The sequence below is a fragment of the Uranotaenia lowii genome, chromosome 2 (assembly GCF_029784155.1).
Source record: "Uranotaenia lowii strain MFRU-FL chromosome 2, ASM2978415v1, whole genome shotgun sequence".
NCBI lineage: Eukaryota > Metazoa > Arthropoda > Insecta > Diptera > Culicidae > Uranotaenia > Uranotaenia lowii.
The window spans coordinates 29,111,971-29,138,408 of record NC_073692.1 but is presented as its reverse complement, the minus strand read 5'-3'; positions in this window follow the sequence as shown (position 1 = coordinate 29,138,408).

The following is a 26,438-nucleotide window of genomic DNA, read 5'->3' as shown; positions in this document are numbered from 1 at the left end:
AGGAAGGAAATCCCATAAACAGTTTTTCTTATTTCGCTTGAATGTAGTGGTCATGCATCATTTGGGTTGGGAGCCGAGTCCTTATGCCAGTTACGGTTTTTTCAAACATATCGTCTTCGGCATAGTGCACATTTCAGCGCATTATCGGCACAGAGATATGCTAAACAGGCATTGGATTTTTGCAACCTCTTCTATGGGTGTGGCATGATGCCAAATCTGGCCGAAGTAGCGGAGCTTCGTCGTGCTGCTGCAAGAACGGCAAAAGGCGCTTCTTGAGGCACTCAGATTTGTAGATTTCGCCATTTAATGCGCCCTTTGTCACGAAAGGCTCACTCCTCAGTCCGCAAGAGCAGATGGCCTGCCAAACGAGATACACTGCCGGCCAAAAGTTTGGGATCACCCACTAAAAAAACATGCAAATTTTGATCGTTCATATCTCAGCCGTCTTAGGACATATTGAAAATCTTCTGATTTTATTTGAAAGATAATGAGCAATAGCTATCTCGGAGGTATTCTGCCCAAATATAATGTTTTAGTTTTGAACTTAAAACTTAACCTAAAGTTATAACCTTTTCAAAAAATCGCACTCAATATTCAAAGCCGATCATCTCCGGATAGGGTGGACCAAATCTCAAAATTTGAGTGGCATTAGAATTGCTGTTCTTTACTTCTCAAAACACAATAAAAAAAAATTGAGAAAAAATTCAAAAATGTATTTTTAATGAATAAAATAGACACTTGAGTTATCGTCCAAAAGTTTGGGATCACCTCTTTGTATGGTGAGTTTGGGATCATTCTTATAAAAACATGCAAATTCATTTTATTCATATCTTTCTCATCTAACATCGTATTGCAGATCTGAAAGGTTCATTTGGAAGCTAAGAAATTGTTGTTTTTTAATAAATACATTCAAAAATTATATTTTGAAGTGATAACCATAAAAAATCACCTAAAATTAATTGTTTTTTTGAAAGTTCCCGGATTTTTTTAATAGTTCTCACCTTAAAATATAATTTTTGAATGAACTTATTAATAAACAACAATTCCTAAGCTTCCAAATGAACCCTTCAGATCTGCAATACGATGTTAGATGAGAAAGATATGAATAAAAAAATTTGCATGTTTTTATAAGAATGATCCCAAACTCACCATACAAAGGGGTGATCCCAAACTTTTGGACGATAACTCAAGTGTCTATTTTATAAATTGAAAATACATTCTTGATTTTTTTCTCAAATTTTTTTGATTGTGTTTTGAGGAGTAAAGAATAGGGATTCTAATGCCACTCAAATTTTGAGATTTGATCCACCCTATCCCGAGATGATCGGCTTTGAATATTGAGTGCGATTTTTTGAAAATGTTATAACTTTAGGTTAAGATTTAAGTTCAAAACTAAAACATTATATTTGAGCAAAATACCTCCGAGATAGCTATTGCTCATTATCTTTCAAATGAGATCAGAAGATTTTCAATATGTCCTAAGACGGCTGAGATATGAACGATCAAAATTAGCATGTTTTTTAGTGGGTGATCCCAAACTTTTGGCCGGCAGTGTATTTGGAGACGAACTTCGACATTTTCTTCTTTTTAAATTTGTCGTCCACATAGAACTTGCTCTTGCCGGTGAAAAACTCCAACCTTGGAATTTGCTTCTAATCGGCTTTTATATAAGTTTCATCGTCCATCACACAGCGGCCATATTTTGTCAGCATCTTTTCGAAGGGCTTCCGTGCCCGAGTTTAAGCTCATCGCGGCAACAATGGACGACTTTATTTGCCGATGTTTTTAGCCAAATCACGGCTTGAGACGTTGGTATTTTCTCTAATCATACGCTTCTCCTTTCCCTCCGTCTTTCTGTTCTTCGGTCCCGGTTTTCTTCCAGCCCCTTTGCCGTGGTCCAACGTCAATCACTCCTGGAACCCCTTCAACACTCTGGAGACGGTTGAATGGAGAATGTTCAACATTTTTCCCAACTGTCGGTGTGACAGCTCTCGAAATTTCAGGTGTTTGGAAAGAATTTGTTCTTTTGACTCGCATTGGTTCACTTCCATTTTCATATAATCGAAAAACACGACTTCGAGTTTGACAGCACGTAAACAATACACATCAATGAGAAAGTATCCAAAATTTGGTTGATTTTTACCCAATGGTAAAAAGGTTATGTATCGCAAAAATTTCGTGTTTTTAACATTCCGTCCTTCTTCCGGTTCGGTTTTACGGCACACCACAGGTCATCGAGCTCCAGGAACGTTTGGACGGCAAACTTTCAGGTTGCACAATTTTCGCGACAAATCAGGCGTTCGATGCCAGGAAAACTCGCGCTAGTTTGGAACTGCGTTGATTCCAGCTGCAATTGAGGAATTGCTTGGAGCCATTTCGATCTAAGTTAAACTTCTAGAAAATCTTGCTGAAAACCTCTTGAGAATAGGCATATAACCTATCAGCAGATGTGAGGGCGCAAGGAATAAATGTGACTTGCTTTTAAAAGAATTCAAACAAGAGTAAAAAATTTTATTGATTGGTTACGCCTAGTTACAATTCTAAGATTACTTCGATCTTCATTATTAGATCAGTGCTTACTGTTCTAATCTAAAAAAAACTCCTGCTTTAAAAAAATAATTCAATTTGTTTTGAAATTTTTATTCTCATTTCTCATACGCAAATGAAACATTATGATGGGGTGGCAATAGATGTACGGGAAAAATGGCATGGTGGAATTTTAAAAACCAACCATATAAATTTTGTAGATTGGCCCATTGGCATTACCTGACTTACTTCTGGAACTAAGTCATTTTGTTTAGCCAATAGATAGAAGTTTTGTTATGAAATATGAAATATGAATGTCAAATATGAAAATACTTATTAAGTAACCAGTTTTTTTTAATTGTTCAAAACTAACCAATGTTTACGTTTCTTTTATTCTTTTTGCAGGTAAGACAGTCCAACCAAACTCACGTCACGACACAAACAAGATGGATCATCGCGCTCGTAAGTTAAACCCCCAGCTTCAAATACACAACCACAAAAAAAAAACAAAAATCTTCAAGACGCGCGCGATCACTATCTCCGTGCATATTTCCTGAGCACATTCGCGCATATGCAATAAAACACGTATTGAATTAAAATGAACTGTGCACAGCTTTGCACACTTTCGCGGGTTCGGGTCTCCGGGAAGGTTGCCAAAGTTGATAATTTCAGTATCCCTCCCCCCGAAAAAAAGAAAAATCTTAACTTGAAGCTTGCGGTTTGAGAGCTTAAGATTTTTTTTTCGGAATTTTTCCTGCCATCGCAGATTTCTCGGCACAAGATTTATTTCCGAGTATACGTTTTTCGTCCGGTCGTCTGTCCTTCTTCTATCTTTGAATGTAAGTCCACTCGACTCAACTCAAGCAACAAGCAAGACCACTCATCCCGAACGAGAATATCTGTTATCTGCGCTGTTCATTTCGTTTCATAAATTAAATTTTTCGCCCATTCCCGATTCCTTTGCTGGAGCAGCGGATCCTCCAGCAGCCTCCAGTTTCTTTTTGGGGCAAATGGAGGGACACAGAAGAAGCTGAAAGGTTTTCTGGCGCATGTTATACGACCAAATTGTAAGGTTTTTGTACCTTCTTCCTGTGTTTTTCCCCTGGTCTGGTCACTGGTTTGTTTCCGGGAGCGATGAGCAAACAGGCCGAAATTAAGCACACCAAGGTGTTTTGACCTCATAAAACCTGAAAAATGAACCATCTTATGAAAGAATTTTGACCTTTTCACCAACTACAGGACACTGATCTTCACAAACTTCGTTACACTTTTTAAACCTCTTACAAAACCATGAATTTTTCTTAAAAAACTTTCTAGACTCGAGATTCCACAGGGAATGTTTTTGTTATTGAAACTGATCAAAAAGCCATGGCCAACTTCGGGAGAAAGTTCCCGAGAACACGCCTCCTGCTCCAATCTCGCCGTTCCGAAGTTGTGGTCTTTTTTTTTCTCCACACGTTAGCTGACCCAAACGAGAGTGACAGAACCGCACCAATCCAATTAATGGTTAAATATGTAGGGGAAGAGGGGGCATAATGCCCACGTTAAGAAAAAAGCCTTGTTTTAGAGTACATTTGAAAAGATTAACTTTAATTTCCGATTGTGTTTGGAAGTTTGGTTTATTTTTTGTCTAAATCTGATAGTTAGAATAACTGGAAGGTCAAAAAAGGCTACAAATTTAATGAAGTTTGAAGAGTAGGGTGAAAATTGGATTTCAGATTCAGTAGGGGCATAATGCGCATATGTGTGTACCCAATCGCGCCGTTTAACGTTAAATAAATGTTTATTGATTCAAGTGCCCCCGAAAGTGTTTGCCAGGTAAAAAAACTTCTATTCTACTTCACAGATGGAAAAATGTATTGCTACGCGCAGTGCTGCCAGATATACTGAAATTCTCGTGAATAGTTAATAAAATCTATATTAAATTTAGGAATTTTAAATATATTCGTTTATATTCAAGTTATGGATTCCAATACAACACATAAATATCTTTAAAATTGTTATGATGAAACTGCATATACATTTAAAAAAATATGAAATATGCTTAGAGATAAACGGACATGGCGCGTTTTGCCCCACCTAGACATGTTTATTAAAAATCGTTCAAAATAACAGAAAAAATAATTAAATAAGAAATTTTTTCGTTTTGCGATGCTTTTCAAGACCAATGTTCATCATTGTAACAGATGTCAGGTAATTTTTTTTGACGATAGATGTCGTAATTTCTTACGAAAGTCAAGGCACAAATTGCAAGGAATATGGCTTAAAAAATATTTTTGGATTTTTGCAGGGATTTATCGCATATTTGATGCTAATTTTTTGTACAAAAGGTTTCTACTGTTAATTAGAAGGAAATAACGTACAAAATTCTTTAAAAAAGTGTATATCTAGCTAGATATTGCAGTGGGGCGTTTTGCCCACACTGGGCATTATACCCCTAGTTCCCCTATACATGGTAATGACAACTGGTGAAATCCGGTCAACAACTGGCTGGCTGGTCATTCAATCTGGCTCAGGAATAACCTGGAACGTACCATCCATCCAAACATAACCAAGGAATGGTCGCTCTGTGCCCAATTTTTCGTACTTTTTTCCCCGTTCTCGTCGGCTATTTGAGATTCTGTGAGGGCGGTTTTGCATCTTTTCGGGAATCGTCGTCGTTGTGGCCTGCTGCGACTGTTGTTGTTATTATTCGGCAATAATCGTACGGGCACGGAGAGAAAAAACGAAGGTCCGCGTGTCTTTTCGTCGGGGGTTCGTGTTGCGACGCGATATCTACTAGCATGATCGGTTGTTGCCATCGCAACGAACCCGACCTCGAAAAAAAAACACTCGACAGCCGAAATCTTTGTCCAGACGTCAGCGATTTTGTCGTCACGTACGTAGAAAATGATTAAAATTTATGCAAAAGTAACCGGGAGGTGACCTTCCTTGCGATCCGTGATCACTATTGTGAGGATGATCTTAAGTTTTTATAGTCAAATTTCAATTTTTGGTTTAAAACTTAGTGCCCGGAAAGTTGCTCCTTTTCAAAAAGTTTTTCATTCAAATATGTGTAAAAATAACACTGTCAAAAAATTGATTCCAAATTGTGAACAAATCAAACCAATTCTACAGTCGGGTGAAATAATACACGATAAACTTCTTAAGATAAACCATACTATCCCCCGATCAACAGAGAAGAGACAACTTTCAACAGCTATCCAACAGATCCTACGTCAAACGTTAACACCGGGAACCGAAACCGTTCCAAATTTATGACCCCACCCGATGAAAACCGCCTGGAAACTCAACCCCACGGAATCAGGATAACGCAATCGAAATTCCGACAAAAGGTGCAAGCTATTATCGACTTTTACAAAACACAAAAAAAACCTGCAATTCGAACATACCCAATAATTATAGGTGAAGACTTTCTTCGAACTTCAGGATCACGGAAACAAAAAGGTCGGTAGATCGAAATCGGAAAATGCGTCGGAATTGGCACCGTTTCAAAATTTATTAACTCTGCCACGATTCGAAATGATTGGGTACACGGAAAGTGTACTCGAATTTTCACCAGCAGCGATCAGCGACGAATTTGATGGAGCGCGATAACAACTCGAAGAAAAACAACCTTCACAAAACAAAGGTGGTGGCCAACCGGAATAAATAATAGTTTCCTCGCTTTTACCGTTTAGCCGAAGGAGTATCGGTTTTCAAATTAACATACAATTTTTAAGGAAACATTTCATCACTGGCTTACTGCGATGGGAGTTCCTTGATATTTTTTTTTTTTGACTTCTACCCTTTCTCCAAAATCAATTTACGACTGTTCGAAAACTTATCGAAAGGTTTCGAATTTCGAGCCACATAAATACTTAACCGATCGATTCAATCTATCGGAGGTAAACCAGTTGCAGTGATTTATTGTTTTTCAAATTAAAACAACTTATACTAGTTGCAGGATATGAGTTTTTTCTGGTTCTTCAGAGGTCGAAAAATTTCTATTCACCAAGGGGTCGTGAAAAAATATGCCGTCTTCTAAGTCAAAATTGTCGAAATTGTCAAAATTGTCAAAATTGTCAAAATTGTCAAAATTGTTAAAATTGTCAAAATTGTCAAAATTGTCAAAATTGTCAAAATTGTCAAAATTGTCAAAATTGTCAAAATTGTCAAAATTGTCAAAATTGTCAAAATTGTCAAAATTGTCAAAATTGTCAAAATTGTCAAAATTGTCAAAATTGTAAAAATTGTAAAAATTGTCAAAATTGTCAAAATTGTCAAAGTTGTCAAAATTGTCAAAATTGTCAAAATTGTCAAAATTGTCAAAATTGTCAAAATTGTCAAAATTTTAAAAATTGTCAAAATTGTCAAAATTGTCCAAATTGTCAAAATTGTCAAAATTGTCAAAATTGTCAAAATTGTCAAAATTGTCAAAATTGTCAAAATTGTCAAAATTGTCAAAATTGTCAAAATTGTCAAAATTGTCAAAATTGTCAAAATTGTCAAAATTGTCAAAATTGTCAAAATTGTCAAAATTGTCAAAATTGTCAAAATTGTCAAAATTGTCAAAATTGTCAAAATTGTCAAAATTGTCAAAATTGTCAAAATTGTCAAAATTGTCAAAATTGTCAAAATTGTCAAAATTGTCAAAATTGTCAAAATTGTCAAAATTGTCAAAATTGTCAAAATTGTCAAAATTGTCAAAATTGTCAAAATTGTCAAAATTGTCAAAATTGTCAAAATTGTCAAAATTGTCAAAATTGTCAAAATTGTCAAAATTGTCAAAATTGTCAAAATTGTCAAAATTGTCAAAATTGTCAAAATTGTCAAAATTGTCAAAATTGTCAAAATTGTCAAAATTGTCAAAATTGTCAAAATTGTCAAAATTGTCAAAATTGTCAAAATTGTCAAAATTGTCAAAATTGTCAAAATTGTCAAAATAGTCAAAATTGTCAAAATTGTCAAAATTGTCAAAATTGTCAAAATTGTCAAAATTGTCAAAATTGTCAAAATTGTCAAAATTGTCAAAATTGTCAAAATTGTCAAAATTGTCAAAATTGTCAAAATTGTCAAAATTGTCAAAATTGTCAAAATTGTCAAAATTGTCAAAATTGTCAAAATTGTCAAAATTGTCAAAATTGTCAAAATTGTCAAAATTGTCAAAATTGTCAAAATTGTCAAAATTGTCAAAATTGTCAAAATTGTCAAAATTGTCAAAATTGTCAAAATTGTCAAAATTGTCAAAATTGTCAAAATTGTCAAAATTGTCAAAATTGTCAAAATTGTCAAAATTGTCAAAATTGTCAAAATTGTCAAAATTGTCAAAATTGTCAAAATTGTCAAAATTGTCAAAATTGTCAAAATTGTCAGAATTGTCAAAATTGTCAAAATTGTCAAGATTGTCAAAATTGTTTGCTTTTGAATCTTTTGAACCTTTTGAATCTTTTGAATCTTTTGAATCTTTTGAATCTTTTGAATCTTTTGAATCTTTTGAATCTTCTGAATCTTTTGAATCTTTTGAATCTTTTGAATCTTTTGAATCTTTTGAATCTTTTGAATCCTTTGAATCTTTTGAATCTTTTGAATCTTTTGAATCTTTTGAATCTTTTAAATCTTTAGAATCTTTGAATCTTTTGAATATTTTGAATCTTTTGAATCTTTTGAATCATTTGAATCTTTTGAATCTTTTGAATCTTTTGAATCTTTTGAATCTTTTGAATCTTTTGAATCTTTTGAATCTTTTGAATCTTTTGATTTTTTTGAATCTTTTGAATCTTTTGAATCTTTTGAATCTTTTTAATCTTTTGAATCTTTTGAATCTTTTGAATCTTTTGAATCTTTTGAATCTTTTGAATTTTTTGAATCTTTTGAATCTTTTGAATCTTTTGAATCTTTTGAATCTTTTGAATCTTTTGAATCTTTTGAATCTTTTGAATCTTTTGAATCTTTTGAATCTTTTGAATCTTTTGAATTTTTTGAATCTTTTGAATCTTTTGAATCTTTTGAATCTTTTGAATCTTTTGAATCTTTTGAATCTTTTGAATCTTTTGAATCTTTTGAATCTTTTGAATCTTTTGAATCTTTTGAATCTTTTGAATCTTTTGAATCTTTTGGATCTTTTGAATCTTTCGGATCTTCGGAATCTTTTGAATTTTTTAAACCTTTTGAATCTTTTTTAGGTACCGTTGATAAATATATTTAAGATATTTAAATTGAAGTATATTTGGCATCCATCAGTTTGTTCGAATCTCAAAGTTATTTTTGTTTTTCAGAAAATGTAAATGTTTTCGACAACACTAAAAAATAGTTACAAGAGATTCAGTTTCTGTTTAATTTTGCAATTTTGCGATCTTCAATTCAAAGGTATTGAATTAAAGTTTCTGATATTTTTTCCAGTGATGCCAAAAATATTAATGATTTTGTATACCTTTCAATTTTTTATGAAACTGTAGAGTTCTGGCTTTTTTGAAGGGTTCTATCTCTAAAACCAGAAGAAGGAGTGTGTTCGTAAAAATTGCAACACTTAGTTTTGTGAATAACTTTGAATGCATGGATGGAAATTGATAAATGTTTTTATAAACTACCTCCTAGCAATGTAATGTGTGCGTGTGCGAAATTCCGTAACAATCTGTTGAGTGGTTTTTGAGATACCGTTCAAAACAGAAACTTATTAACAACATTTTTTGGGCAGGATCGAGAAAAATCCACAAAAGTGGAGACCCGAAAACAGCTGGAAATAAACTTTTCAACCAAAGTTCATATGGTAAATCTTTGAAAGAGTCCTAGAAGATCTAATGGTGAGCTTAAATTTGAATAAAAGTGAGGATAATTGATCCCAGTTAAACCGGTTAAAAAAACAATATGCGGTGCTCAAATCGTGCGCAGAATATTTGGACCACTAATAGGGAGATATTCTGAAAAAAAAAATTGTTATTGGCAGCTGAACATACTCAATTGCTTCGTCCAAAAAAGTAAATTTATGCATGATTTATTCATTAAACAATTTAAAACAAATTGTAAAAGATATTTTTGATGATTTTCAATCATTCATATTTTAACAACAAAACACATAATGGTGTGGTACTTTCTTGTTTCGGTCACTGTATAAAGAAAACGCAGAAACGCAGCGTCCTAAGCCAGAAACGGTCATGAGAATCGAATCTCGGTTGTGAAATAACCTTGCTCAACTTTTTTAAATAAGAAGTTGAACTTTTTTTTCTTACATGGCGACCGTCAAAAATAAGTTTTACGGGTGTGAACATACTCTAACTTCGATTATGAACCTATCTCAAAAGGATATTAGGACTATTAGCTTAAAATATACGAATTTTAGCCATTTTAGCACAATTCAGCGAATTAATGAGTATCTATATAAGTAAAATTTTAAACTCAAAATAAACCCAATCGTTACATGAAGTAACATCCAAGTAAAAATGTAAGGGTAATTAATCCAGTTGAAAGCTTCGTGCTAGCAACTGCATTCGAAGTGCACAGTCCGTTAGATGTTCTGTCTACCCGAACTGCATCTAATTCGCTAGGAATCAAACAGTTTGACTTAGGATATCAACCAGGGTGAAAGTCATTGGAAAACATGTCCACCAAACTACACGAGATTGTCCCGGGGCGGCAGGTGTCCAACGACTGGCTGACCCATCACGGAATTGTAGTAACCTGATGGGGCCACAACTAGTGTTTCTTATAGATGCGGTCCGAGACGCCGAGGCGGTCGGTGGGAAAGAACCACAGAATTGGCTAACCCTATGGCCAACTGAGAGAAAAAAAAACCGCCAACAGAAAAGAAAGACATCCAAAAGGTTATGTGGGAATTTTGATATCCCTCCGACTAGCTCCTGCCTGATGTCTGCTTTGATTACATGATGGCCGCCAGACTTAGTACCTGCTCTGCTGCTCCGAGGGTTTTTTTTAATGAAACCGGGGGGTTCAAATTTTCGCATGCTACTGCTAAGCGTGTTTAGGTGGATTAGTTTATGGTCGGGGGTATTTTCCGATGTCATGTGATCCGATTTTCGGAATCGTAACAATCCTCCAGTCAGTGGTGGCGGCACTGTTTGAAGTTTCTCATACTGGGTCAGTGAAACTACCATTATGTGTTGTTCTCAACAAACAACAGTGGAAGGCACCCATCCGTGCTTGTTAACACAATTGGACAATTCATAACAACAACAGTAAGACTCTTATGTCTTGCGAAAGCGCGCAGGTCAATTATGTCGTAACAACCTCATCTGCAGCACTGTTGTCTGTCTGAAGTCCTATGTAGATCAACCCTTGAACCATGCTTCTCTGATCCGATGGCTAATTATCGCTGCTTGAGGCTTCGCGCGCAATTTGCCGGGTACCTATCGTGAACGTTTAATCTTAATGAGTGAAAGCTCTGATTCATCGATGGTCATTTTGGACATTAATCAATTTGCCAAAACTGCCAATCTCAGGGATTGATTTGTTTGGCGTTTATGGGATTTTCATCCTTTTGTATTGATGAAACTGTTGGATCCAAATTTTTAACATTCAACCTATTTAATTTTATAAAAAGTTGGCTTGCAACAGGTCAAGTTCGATTAGAAATTACTTGCAACAGGACAAGTTTTTTTTTATTTTTTATTTCACCGAATTCTGACGATTTCACAGTCCGGAGGAATGACTTACGATGAGCACCAATCCGGACCGAGGAAGAAAAACTCGTGACAAAATGACGCGCGTGAGTCAGCCATCTCGAGCTCACACACAGATGAAAAATGAAGATGACGGCCGCCAAGCTCACGGTTCTGCGCTGCTCCTGCGGGTGGTGCTTAAAATTTCAAAAGAGAAAAAAAAACCTTCTCAGGAAGAAAGTCGAACCGGCAGCAGCTTGCTACCCGTATCTAACAAATCGAATTCGCGGAGCACTTTCGTCACGTCCGTCGTCCTCCAACAAACGGCCAATGGCGAAGGCGGAGAATGAACGAAATCCCGAAAGCGAAAAAAGTATCAAGACATTTTTTTAATTAAACTTATTTCGACATTCATACTGAAAGGAAGATTTATTACGACGACGGGACTCACCACAGAGCTGAACGAGCTCGGCCGAGGGAGAGGTTGTTTGACTGGCGGAAAATTTTTTCTTGCTCCCGCGCTTTTCCTCCCTCGAGTGATGTTGACGATGCGATGGTGTGGTGTTTCTTCTATTCCGGGTGCAAACGGAACGGAGAGTTTGCAACTTTCGACGAATGCTGCAGGAGTGCATCTCAGAAAATTTTGCCGTTCCAAAAGTGGGAAAGAAAGAGCATCGAGGAAAGCTACCTCCAATTTATTGCTTTATAATATATGTACATGGGTCCACCGGTAATCGGCCTTTATCCATCCCGACTCGGAAATAAGTGGAATTTTTTGATGAGCATTGGTGATCCCGGGACTCTCTGTGGTGTTTGGGGCAGTTGGGGTGATACGAGAATAAAGGTTGAAGGATATGATCATAGAGGCAAATTTGACTGTGTTGTGATCTTATGTTAGAATTTTCTTCGACTGTTATCTGAATCTGAATTCGGGCTATGTTTTTGAAGTGAAAGCTATCCTATTTTTAACCTTATGAAATCTCTAAAGGAGCATTTTTTTCCTCAAAGCATTGACTTTTTTTATAAACTTAAGTCAAGATAAAAAACTGACTTTTGTTGTTGATTTTTAAGCTCTATTTAAAATTAAAAAGCAAATCAATTTAATTAATTTAAAAAAAAAATTCCATTTGGATATCACTAGACTTAGTTGACAATGCTAAACTAAGACCAATAGAGAATGAGAAATTTAAAAAAAAAATGATCAATTTTAGTTATGCCCTTTCTTAAGCCTTTACAATTAAATGAATGTAACAGCCATTTTACAACAACAGATGTTGCACAACACCAAGATTTTGAAAAAAGGAAAATTTCATACTGGTTTTTAAACTACGTTGCATGATGAATTTCTCAAAATTTTATGTTAATGCTTATTCCAACAATTCTGGCTTTTGTTTCCAAGATGATATGACAAAAAAAAATTTTTCGACTTATTTGTTCAATTTTATTTAGCGTTGCTATTATTTCGAAGTAATGATATATTGTTTCCCCAAAACTGTTCACAAATGCACAACCATTCAAAAACAATTCAATAATTTTTTGTTTGTTTCACAGACCCATGTACAATTTTTTAAGAATGAATCAAATTTACAAGGGTTAAAAGCATTTTATTTAGTAATACGGTAACGGACGTATTTTGGACCAGAGGACCAATTTTGGACCACCTTGTCTAGCTCTTTTATAAAACAAATAATCATGAATTTTTTTAGCAAGCATTGTTGAAGCCCGAGCACTTAATGTAATGCGCTAGTTTTTTTTTTCATTATTAGTTGCTTTATAAGAGAGCTAGACAAGGTGGTCCAAAATAGGTCCCCTGGTCCAAAATAAGTCCGTTACCCTAAGTGGCGCTGCTATTTTTTCGCACACCGTGTGTGTATATATTCATCTGACTCTTGGTCATCCGACACGAGCGTGCACGCGCCCAGTCAGCAGTGCGAGCGGGTGAGCAAGCTAAACGGGACGGCGCGCAGTTGCCCCAGCTGGATTCGGTCAAGTGACCCAGCAGAGCCGCAACGGAACGCTGGACCGGTCTGCACATTTGGCGACCGTGGCAGGTGTTTTCTCTAAAGCCGCTTAGGGCGATCTAGACGAATCGGAATTGAAAATAAAACGAACCGGAAAGAAAAATGTTGACAAAGTTTCACGATAAAATAATTTTTATCAAGTGACCCTAAAAATTGAACTGTATACTAATTACGAATTTTGAAAAGTGAGTTAAGTGAATAATTTCATTACCCATTTCGTGAAGAAGTGATTTCAAGAAAGCGCAGTGGTTTGAATAATCTCCAGGAACTAATTCGAACAGAATAAGAAAAGGAAAGCATGGTGTAGAATAATTATTCAATTTTCTTAGCATTCAAGTAGTTGAAAACAACAAACAGAAAAACTTCGAACTACGTCCATGCTTATTTCAAGCGTGCAGTTAATGGATAAGAAGAAAATTGCAATATTAAGCAAGTCTTGAGAAGTGGTTTACTTATTGTATTTAGAATTTCAAGCGAGTTGAGATAACAGCCTGAACGCATTGACAATGATTTCAAGCGAGTTGAGAGGACAGCTTGAAAATCCAAAGGCGAGTTGAGAGGACAGCCTGAGTATTGATAAGAATATCAAGCGAGTTGTGAGGAGAGCTTGGATTCCATAGGCGAGTTGAGAGGACAGCCTGAACGCATTGGAATGGATATCAAGCGAGTTGAGAGGACAGCTTGAAAATCCAAAGGCGAGTTGAGAAGACAGCCTGAGTATCGATAAGAATATCGAGCGAGTTGAGAGAACAGCCTGAACGCATTGACATGGACATCAAGCGAGTTAAGAGAACAGCTTGAAAATCCAAAGGCAAGTTGAAAGGACAGCCTGAGTATTGATAAGAATATCAAGCGAGTTGAGAGGACAGCTTGGATTCCACAGGCGAGTTGAGATAACAGCCTGAACGCATTGACATGGATATCAAGCGAGTTGAGAGGACAGCTTGAAAATCCAAAGGCGAGTTAAGAGGACAGCCTGAACGCATTGACATGGATATCAAGCGAGTTGAGAGGACAGCTTGAAAATCCAAAGGCAAGTTGAGAGGACAGCCTGAGTGTATTGATAAGAATATCAAGCGAGTTGAGAGGACAGCTTGAAAATTCAAAGCAAGTTGAGAGAACAGCCTGAGCTTATTGAAAACAATATCAAGCAACTTGAGAGGACATCTTGAATTCCATAGGCGAGTTGAGAGGACTGCCTGAACGCATTGACACGGATATCAAGTGAGTTGAGATGACAGTTTGAAAAACCAAAGGCGAGTTGAGAGGACAGCCGCCTGAGTATGGATAAGAATATCAAGCAAGGTAACATTTAAAGTTTTATAGTAGGCTACTGGACCAAGTTCGGGTTTCATAAGAGGTTTAAAGAGTCTTACAAAACAATTGGTATTACTTGGGTAACCGTGTATTCAGTTCGTAAAACGTAAACAACATCATTCAAGCAAAATGTAAACAATAATCAAGCGACAAGGCTTAAGACCAAGGTGGTCCACTTTACCTAAAAAGTGTGAATTTTCTTTGATTGCCCTTGCTTATTTTCGCTTGGAGATAATTTTAAGGTTATGCTTGTTGCATTTCAAACAACAACAGTTTTTTTATCAATCTCTTCTATCTTGTTTGGGATAGGAGGAGGATGTGTGTATGTATTAATCTGACTCTTGGTCATCCGACACGAGCGTGCACGCGCCCAGCCAGTCAGTCAGCAGTGCGAGCGGGTGAGTAAGCTAAACGGGACGGCGCGCAGTTGCCTCAGCTGGATACGGTCAAGTGACCCAGCAGAGCCGCAACGGAACGTTGGACCGGTATGCACACACCGCTTTATGTATATTTAAATTCGTCACTCAAAATACACATTACCAATTATTTATAACACAAGGAATTAAAATCACTTTTTCCGAGGAGCATAAATTTGAAAACTTATTTTGAATTATTCGGGGGCGCTGATTCCAAACATGATTTTTTTCTATCAGCTCTTGTTTTCTGTATACCATTTGAGAAAAGTTAAAAATTCATCAATAAAAACTGTGCACTTTTTTATCCAAAGTGTATCATATTACCAAGGTTTAAACTTAGTGATTATTTTTACCGAAGACCTAGAGTAAATTTTACTTCTGGGTTAAAGTTATAAAAGTATTCATTTCGTTATTTTTTCCCCTGTTCAGGAATTTGGAAACCATTACGAACCAAATTGATTCTTGGATATTTTTAAAGCTTAATTCAAAATGCCTTGCAGTCTTAGTGAATAGATGAAATTTTTCAATATCAGAAAGTAAACAGAATAAACCTTATTTTTGTGATGTCAGAAATAGCAGAAATGATATCCATTCAATATTCTAAAAATTGTAAAATTGATTTTATCAAAGTATTTAGTCTCCCAAAGAAGATTATCTAAGCAAAATCTGTATCGGTATTTTTTCCCTAAAATTTACTCAGTATTATCTGAATTGTTGAATGAATGGAAAATAATTAATTGATTCTAAATCATATTTTTCCTGAAGTTTACTCTAATATTTATGTGTTGTGAGCCTACTTTAGGCTAGTTACTTCAGTTCAGTCAGTTTTTAGTGATTCATTTCATTCTAAACTGATTAAATTTAAAATTCTAAGCATCATATTCCACAAACTAGAGGTGATAAACACAATCTGTGTTCAGAATGCAAAATTCTTCCCAAATCAGTTTTTAAACTATAGTCACCGAAAATTTGCCTATGTTTAAAATTTTCCCTTGTGTATTGGAACTGTCCCGTTATAAGTCGAATATTTTCTCGGCTTCCAGACAAACTCGAAAGTTGAACATTCTGCAGATCTTTTTATAATTTCTTACCAACACGGCGGGATTTCAAGATTCACCCCAATAATATCGCGGATACTGCTTCTAACTCATCCACACAGTAATAAATTAAATTTCAAGTCGAAATCTAGCTTGAGATTTAAGGTAAAAAATCCTGTCTGAAACTGAAAGTTTGATTATTTCAATTGCAATTGAATAAGACTCTTCATAAAAGAATGGTTTAAATTATCATTATTAAATATTATTTATTTATACATTATTTTATATTCATTATTAAAAATAATGTGTTCATAAAAAAAGATTTTTCACTTTTTTCGTGAACCAATTGTAGAAAATTTATTATACTATTTTTTTCATCATTTCAGTTTACTAAAATAAAATTTTAATATAAGAGCTTGAAATTCAAAATCAAATTTTTGAAAATAAAGATCCAAATGCTTCATGTCTCAAAATCTGATATGTATAATTTTATTTTAGAATTAAATTGATATTTATAAATGAAAGAACTTTCAAATCACGATTCAACTAAATACTTCAGAAAAAAATATTAGTGTTTGACAATTACTTTTATATTCATAGAAATTATTAACAAAAACTTGCAAAATGAGAATCATCAAAATTTTGTTGTCAACCTAGCGATGATATGAAAATGCTCAGTAAAAAATTTTCTAGTTAACTTGAAGATTATTTTTTTTATATTTTCTTTTCCAAAAATGTGTGTATTATTTTAATTTGATTACAAAAAATATAATGAGAGTATTATAAATTATAAAGAGTTCATAAAGTGATAACTTTGGATAACTAATGGATTTACAAATTAGGTACGAAAATTATCTTTTTGTCAACAGTTTTTCTTTGTGTAAATTATTGATTCGCAGATTGTTTAACGAAATGATGTAAGAGTTGTATAAAAGGGTATCAAAATAACTACATTGAGAAAATTTGTTAAAAGTTTTCACTATTCTTCTTTAATTTCATATTTTTAGAAATACCTCTCATTTTGTTCATAGCAAAGCTGGGTGATTACACAAATCTTGCATTGGTTGATACACAAAGTACAACTTATCTAATCATCAACACAAACACAAGATGCCAAAACGAGTGTCTGGATTCAAAGTACGTCTCGGTGGTCGAGTGGTTAGCGTGGTAAGACGGTAATCGCTGGTTCACTGATGGCATGGGTTCGATTCCCATCTCGGTACTGGGTGTTAAATGTTAATCTTAAGTTGTCCACATCATTTATTCAGTCTGTAAAGCTAAAATCTGCTAAAACGGTGTATGTTTTTTTTATATTTCAATCGTGGGTTTTAAAAATAAGTGTAGTATCAGGGGTGGAAAACAGAAGATGAAAAAACAAAAAAAGCGCTCACATGTCAAATTAATCTGATTAAATCACCGACCAGTGATCAAGTATCAAATTTTGTTTCATTAAAATGTTCATTCTTCAAACTTTTTTTAGGTCTTTAAGAGAGTTTTGCATTGGATAAGTTTACAAGTTTCGCCAAACTGAGCATGCCTTATCTATAAAAAAAATAGCTTTGTGTAGTGAACTTTCTTTGACAATTTGGTTTTGTCAATTTTAAATAAAACTTTAACTTTTCCGATTACGATTAATCTTGAAACACGTCTATACGCGATGAGAATAGTTTTCTGAATCCCAATCTGACACACATTTCTCCGCAATGTCCCGCAGAGAACCTCTCGAATGTTCGCGCTTTACTCGCTCTCTCTTCTGCATGAATTATTCAAATATGTGTGCGTTCATGAATTTTAGCAACACTGAACAAAATGCATATTAAATTATTAAATGAATTTGATGTCATATTTCAAGTAACTCGATCTCCTACACTTTGTTGATTTTGTATGGTTCCGGCACGAATTTTTATCGTAAACAATTGCAAATCTTTTCAAAAAGTGCTCATTTTTCTATCGATAAGTAAAAAATGCTGCAACGCATTTCTATTTGCCTGACCTAGGTGTAGAACAATAAAGAATGCCGCGACAAGTCAATGTAATCATAATGAGGATGATCTAAAAAAAAAAGCAAAATAAACTTTTCAGGTCCAGAGTACTGTATTCAGCCAGGAAGGAGAAGGGATATTTATATAGGAAATCCAACATGGCAAATAGGACTGATAAAATATGCAGAAGCATCAAATTTACAAAAAGAAACTATCTTACCAAAGTCCATCAAAAGGTATAGAGGGTTTAGGCCGGTGCTGTCACCCAATTCTTCCTGATTGGATTCAACTTAAACGGGTTGCAACCAAATATTTTTGAAAATATCTATCGCCTAAAAGCAACGCGCATCGCAGCATGCCTTTTAAAACAATTTTTCCTGACTTCACCATCAATCGACCACTGAACACTTTTTTATATCGGAAAATACCCTGGAGAACCACAATCGTTAAATTTGGCACTGCGTGAAAATCAGATCACACCGACAGCCATTTTTCATTCCCTTCCTTTCAAGTATCTTTCAAGGCCTACTGCGATTCATCTACAATACATCTGATTTTGTTGAATAAATTTAAAGAGTAGGAGGAGCAGTATGCAGCAAAAATTCAAGACTCATTTGCAACTTTCACTGTCTCAAAATTAACGTTTTTTGTCACCAGATATTGACGTACATTTTCATTGATTGATTTTCGAAAATTTGGAAAATCAACTCAGCCAACTCAATGACCGCGCCTGCATCTTACAAATGCTAAAACCACCTGCCCACAGAAAGAGTACTATGTATGCCCTGACCGAGATTCGATCTCATGACCAGAGCATACATTTTCCAAAGCTCACAGTTGACATAGTTGCTGATTTTCCTTCACCATCACGTTTCAGATCTCATTTGGCTATAGTCAAGCTTCAAAGGATTGGGAAAACTTGACTGTCGTCATGGGTTTCTGTTCGCGTGACGGATGTTATTATTCAAACTACGATAGTCAAAACAAGTTTACGGCGTCGTGTCAAAACATTTATATATGATTCGAAAAGTTTTGAGTTTTTGGATTGTTTGTTGAGCGATTTGCCATGGTTTTTATTCAAATTTAAGGTAAAAAATATTTTATAAGGTTTTGTCATCTGTTGATTTGATAATTTTTTAAGGCGAATGGTTCGCAGAAATTAATTTTGGTCCATTCGGAGTTTTCCTCGATCACGATAGTTGATATTTCGTTCGATTATGTCCCGGGCCCGGACTATCTTAGGCTAATCTTCAAAAACGGAAACGTTGTTGAAAACCTTTTCATTCCATCTGCATCGAAGACCGGTAACGGGATAGAATTTCCCGGATTTTATACCAGCCACGCCCCATGATAAACTTGTCCTTTTCGCGTCGACTTGTATTTTTTTTGTTCAAATAAATCATTTAAATCTTCCCTCACAGTCACAAAGACGACGACGCTCTTAAGGTGACTATGATTATTCCGACGCTTCATTTGACTCAAAGTAGGCTAGAGCCTAGAATGTTGCTTGATTACTCAGACGACTAAACTTATTTTGAGTAAAGTTTACATAAATAATCCAAATTATTGTGAAAAAAAACACTCCTTCACTTAAATTAAAATAAATTGGCCCAGTTGAAGAGTCAATTCTATGGGATTGTTCCATTTTAAAATAATCAGTCGGTGAGAAAAAAAACCAACATGTAAATTATTTTTTTTCGCTCATTTTCAAAACTATTTCATTTTTTTCAAATTATCTATCTTAATTTTAATATTAAAACTTTATACTGAACTTTAAGTGCTTTTCGCTGGTATGTATGCATGAACGATTTATTCGTTGTTACTATCAACTAACTATTGGATTGGGATTGAAAATTTCATAAATAAGTTAGATATAAAAATTTAAGAAGTTTCAGTTTAATAAGAAAGTATAAAATGTAAAATTCTTAATTGGAATTCTGTACGACTAGTGGTTGCATTAATACAATTTTCAATAAGTTATTCCAAAAAATTAAACCATTAAGGTCCGATAAATGTACAAAACATGATATAACCAGAGAACGATGTCAATTGAATGTTATGCTATTCTAAACTTGAATTGTGTAGTAATTCAAGAATCTTACTTTTTATTCACTTCAACCACCATCAAATATCCATATCCGCCTTCCAGCTCCAAAATTATTACGCCTGATTGTATGCAGCTGCAGAAGAAAACCTAGAAGAAAATAGCAAAAATATATGTATTTTTGAATAGAAATTTCTAGCTTATCAATTGTTGGTGCTTTTCCATATTTTGAAGAAATGGTATATGACTTCTCTTTCAACAAATTGCAATTGAAAATGTGCATTTTGCTTAAGTTTTCATTCAAAAATATGTGAAATACTCCGAGAAGTTTTTGGAATAGTTCTCCTATAGCCCACAAGAATCTCTAAACCTTCTACTTTAAGTTTGCATCTACCATTTTTTGAAAATCTTTACAAAATCGGAGAAAATAATGATTTATTACAAGCTAATATTTCCACTCGTTTGTTTACATTTTCTTGCACACACACGATCTGTCAAAAATTAGCTTCGAAATCGCCAATAGTCACAGTTTTTTAACTGGTGACGGTGACGTCTCTACCCTCTGCTCATGATCGCTGGCTTGGAATTCTAATTCTAATTCTAATTTGCCTTTTAAAGAAGGATTTTAACCAACATGGGCGGTCATTCTTCCTCGTGTTAAAAAAGTTTACAATATGTTTTTATTTTGTGAAGTAAATTAACAATTTTAAGAAACTGTATGAGATTGTCTTTCTTCACTGTGTTCAATGATTATACGATATCGAAGTCTCGATTGGCCGTCCTATAAACTTATGGGGATTCGTAGTACTAATACGTCGAAACATCTCAGATCAATTTGTGACGGTCGCCATACTATCTACAAGTGACAAAAAGTACAGAATAAAATTCAGAATATTCCAAAGCCAAGACAAGAAATTTCCTCTACTTTTTTTAATGTTTGCTTATACCTCTATTTATCAGAAATTTTTAACAATTTGGCATGTCAATGTTCTTGTAAGTGGAAGAAATTGCTATCAAATTAATCATACGCTGAGAGATAACGCAAACAGGAAAAAAACCCGAAAACGCAATAAAATGATTACAAATGGTACATTCACCTGTTTGAAATTCGCAGAATGGCGCACTCTCTCAAAACACACCACGGATTATTAGCAACCTAAAAGAAAACCGCTCGAAGGTGCTCATTTACGTAAAAATACCTGATTGCCTAAGCATGAACTGCTTCCATGCTGCGACAGCCGAGTGCATTTTTTTTGCTCCTATCAACTCCACCGCAGGTTCACTCCAGATCAGCTCAGGGAAATCTGTAACCGAAAGACCGATCGACCAGCCAGCATGTGTAGAAGGCCTACAACTTGGAACGTATTTACCCACACGTTCAGTCTTGTGCCTAAGTTTAGGCCAATTGGAGACATCGTTTTTCTCCTCATACACAAGCACACACACCCCCGGGGGCTTCGCTAACTATTGGCTCACAGAAGTAGCAGCAGTAGCAGCAGCGCCTCTCAGATTAATAGATTCAGGTGAAGATTTAGATAAAAACTTTAATTACATTTAGATTACAGAGGGTAGTTATGTCTTAGGTCGGTAGAGTAGCGATAGCGGGTAAGCCAACATTTTTCCCACAGCTTCCACACCCCCTTCTGCATGACAATCCCCCAATACGATCGAAAATCGCTAGCGGCAGAAGGCGGGAGACGTTCAGCTGTTTATTTTTCGCACCAGCTAGCAGCAGCGATTTCCTTCTATCGCCCAACAGTAGTAGTAAGGGTAGAAATATACCCTCTGGGTTGTCAATGGATTGTCACTGTGCACTAGGCTGAGTCGATTTCATGTCTTTTTTTGAATTTCTCCACCTCAGTTTTTGCGTAATGGCACATTTCTAGATCCAACCAAAACAGAGTATCAACTTTGTTAGACGTGCAGGGAAAATTGCTCCTGTATTGCTCCTGTATTTGGATGCAGTCTTTTTGGTATATTTAGCCATTCATCAACCATTATGAATTACTGACTGATCAAGTACTAAGTATCGAATTTTTCAATTCTTCCTTCTTGTTTGTCTCCGAAACATCCAGGCGAGACTATTCAATTAAAATTTTCTGCCTGGAAACCTTCCAGGTTTCCGTTAAAGAGTTCGTTTTGCTGTCCATTACAAAAAATTTCAAAATTCCTACCCGTTAGCGGTCTGAATATTTTGCGCACGGTTTGACCACCTTATTTTGTTTATTCTACCAGTGTGGGCAGTTGCCAAAAATCATGGTTGAGTTTCGGACCAAAACCAAGTTTTCCAGATCTTAGGCCCTTAGGAATTCAAAAATGACCTCAAATAGACTCAGTCTACTGTGCAGTGGCTGCAGCGAAAAGCCACCAGAGAGCCCACTGCAACTGGCCGACCCGGACTGGGACCCGGACAAAGCCCTGACGACGTCGTCGTCCGTCGTCATCGTCGATGGAATTTGAAACTCCAGTTGAAGGTGACACAATCTCGGCCCCTTCTAGCTGCCTTCCCCCGCATCAAATACTCAAAACTTGCATTTCAAACGTCAAGCACATTCGCCTTGGTGGACAAACGACTTCGGACGACGGCAAATACCGAATACCTACCCCATCACATTGCGATATGTATGCATATGTATATGCAAGCGCGCGCTAGCGCTTTTTGGGGGACTCTTTTTCTCGTTGAGAGCCTCTTGTAGAGAGCCTCTTGCATCGTACTAAGGGGTTATTGGTTGAGTCACACACATCATATGTTTAGCTGTAGCTTGGACTCTGTAATAAGATCCTTCGCGTGTTCCCACCATGCTGAGCCGAGCTCCACTGGTGGTGTCGGGGTTTTGAGCTGCGCAGATTTGGCGGAGATTCGTCACGTACCTACTGATGTTGTGTTGTGAGGAATCCAAAGTCGGAGGGAAAACTTTAGAGGGGTCTCAGTGTGGTGTGAGTTTTTTTTCTCTTTCCGAGCGCATTGGCCAATTATTAATGGGTTTTGTAATGCCGAGTGGCATTTTCAAGTGACTTTGTAAATATTCATTATGCAGGATACCAATTGACTTTCGAAAAAAACGTAGTCCGTGGGGGCGAGAAATAATGACTGGAATTCACTTCTGGAAAAGTCAAAAAAAGTTTCAATCGGTCTCGCCGAAAAAATATTTGACGGTCGCCATATAAGAAAAAAAAATCATGAAATTTTTTTGGAATAGTTGAGCAAGGTTATTTTAAAAAACCAAGATTCGATCTACTCCAGCTACACTATCCGTAAAACCAGAACCGGAAAAATATGAATAAAAATTCTCCAGATTGGATTCACACTACTTAAAAAAAAGCACAGCTACTCCGTATTGACAAAATATTCAAAATATTCAAAACATTAAAAAAATTCAAAAGATTCAAAAGATTCAAAAGATTCAAAAGATTCAAAAGATTCAAAAGATTCAAACGATTCAAAAGATTCAAAAGATTCAAAAGATTCAAAAGATTCAAAAGATTCAAAAGATTCAAAAGATTCAAAAGATTCAAAAGATTCAAAAGATTCAAAAGATTCAAAAGATTCAAAAGATTCAAAAGATTCAAAAGATTCAAAAGATTCAAAAGATTCAAAAGATTCAAAAGATTCAAAAGATTCAAAAGATTCAAAAGATTCAAAAGATTCAAAAGATTCAAAAGATTCAAAAGATTCAAAAGATTCAAAAGATTCAAAAGATTCAAAAGATTCAAAAGATTCAAAAGATTCAAAAGATTCAAAAGATTCAAAAGATTCGAAAGATTCAAAAGATTCAAAAGATTCAAAAGATTCACAAGATTCAAAAGATTCAAAAGATTCAAAAGATTCAAAAGATTCAAAAGATTCAAAAGATTCAAAAGATTCAAAAGATTCAAAAGATTCAAAAGATTCAAAAGATTCAAAAGATTCAAAAGATTCAAAAGATTCAAAAGATTCAAAAGATTCAAAAGATTCAAAAGATTCAAAAGATTCAAAAGATTCAAAAGATTCAAAAGATTCAAAAGATTCAAAAGATTCAAAAGATTCAAAAGATTCAAAAGATTCAAAAGATTCAAAAGATTCAAAAGATTCAAAAGATTCAAAAGATTCAAAAGATTCAAAAGATTCAAAAGATTCAAAAGATTCAAAAGATTCAAAAGATTCAAAAGATTCAAAAGATTCAAAAGATTCAAAAGATTCGAAAGATTCAAAAGATTCAAAAGATTCACATGACAATTTTGACAATTTCAATAATTTTGACAATTTCAATAATTTTGACAATTTTGACAATTTTGACAATTTTGACAATCTTGACAATTTTGACAATTTTGACAATTTTGACAATTTTGACAATTTTGACAATTTTGACAATTTTGACAATTTTGACAATTTTGACAATTTTGACAATTTTGACAATTTTGACAATTTTGACAATTTTGACAATTTTTACAATTTTGACAATTTTGACAATTTTGACAATTTTGACAATTTTCAAAATTTTGACAATTTTGTCAATTTTGACAATTTTGACAATTTTGACAATTTTGACAATTTTGACAATTTTGACAATTTTGACAATTTTGACAATTTTGACAATTTTGACAATTTTGACAATTTTGACAATTTTGACAATTTTGACAATTTTGACAATTTTGACAATTTTGACAGTTTTGACAATTTTGACAATTTTGACAATTTTGACAATTTTGACAATTTTGACAATTTTGACAATTTTGACAATTTTTACAATTTTGACAATTTTGACAATTTTGACAATTTTGACAATTTTGACAATTTTGACAATTTTGACAATTTTGACAATTTTGACAATTTTGACAATTTTGACAATTTTTTGACAATTTTGACAACTTTGACAATTTTGACAATTTTGACAATTTTGACAATTTTGACAATTTTGACAATTTTGACAATTTTGACAATTTTGACAATTTTGACAATTTTGACAATTTTGACAATTTTGACAATTTTGACAATTTTGACAATTTTGACAATTTTGACATTTTTGACAAATTTGTCAATTTTGACAATTTTGACAATTTTGACAATTTTGACAATTTTGACAATTTTGACAATTTTGACAATTTTGACAATTTTGACAATTTTGACAATTTTGACAATTTTGACAATTTTTACAATTTTGACAATTTTGACAATTTTGACAATTTTGACAATTTTGACAATTTTGACAATTTTGACAATTTTCAAAATTTTGACAATTTTGTCAATTTTGACAATTTTGACAATTTTGACAATTTTGACAATTTTGACAATTTTGACAATTTTGACAATTTTGACAATTTTGACAATTTTGACAATTTTGACAATTTTGACAATTTTGACAATTTTGACAATTTTGACAATTTTGACAATTTTGACAATTTTGACAATTTTGACAATTTTGACAATTTTGACAATTTTGACAATTTTGACAATTTTGACAATTTTGACAATTTTGACAATTTTGACAATTTTGACAATTTTGACAATTTTGACAATTTTGACAATTTTGACAATTTTGACAATTTTGACAATTTTGACAATTTTGACAATTTTGACAATTTTGACAATTTTTTGACAATTTTTTGACAATTTTGACAATTTTGACAATTTTGACAATTTTGACAATTTTGACAATTTTGACAATTTTGACAATTTTGACAATGTTGACAATTTTGACAATTTTGACAATTTTGACAATTTTGACAATTTTGACAATTTTGACAATTTTGACAATTTTGACAATTTTGACAATTTTGGCAATTTTGACAATTTTGACAATTTTGACAATTTTGACAATTTTGACAATTTTGACAATTTTGACAATTTTGACAATTTTGACAATTTTGACAATTTTGACAATTTTGACAATTTTGACAATTTTGACAATTTTGACAATTTTGACAATTTTGACAATTTTGACAATTTTGACAATTTTGACAATTTTGACAATTTTGACAATTTTGACAATTTTGACAATTTTGACAATTTTGACAATTTTGACAATTTTGACAATTTTGACAATTTTGACAATTTTGACAATTTTGACAATTTTGACAATTTTGACAATTTTCAAAATTTTGACAATTTTCAAAATTTTGACAATTTTGACAATTTTGACAATTTTGACAATTTTGACAATTTTGACAATTTGACAATTTTGACAATTTTGACAATTTTGCCAATTTTGCCAATTTTGACAATTTTGACAATTTTGACAATTTTGACAATTCTGACAATTTTGACAATTTTGACAATTTTGACAATTTTGACAATTTTGACAATTTTGACAATTTTGACAATTTTGACAATTTTGACAATTTTGACAATTTTGACAATTTTGACAATTTTGACAATTTTGACAATTTTGACAATTTTGACAATTTTGACAATTTTGACAATTTTGACAATTTTGACAATTTTGACAATTTTGACAATTTTGACAATTTTGACAATTTTGACAATTTTGACAATTTTGACAATTTTGACAATTTTGACAATTT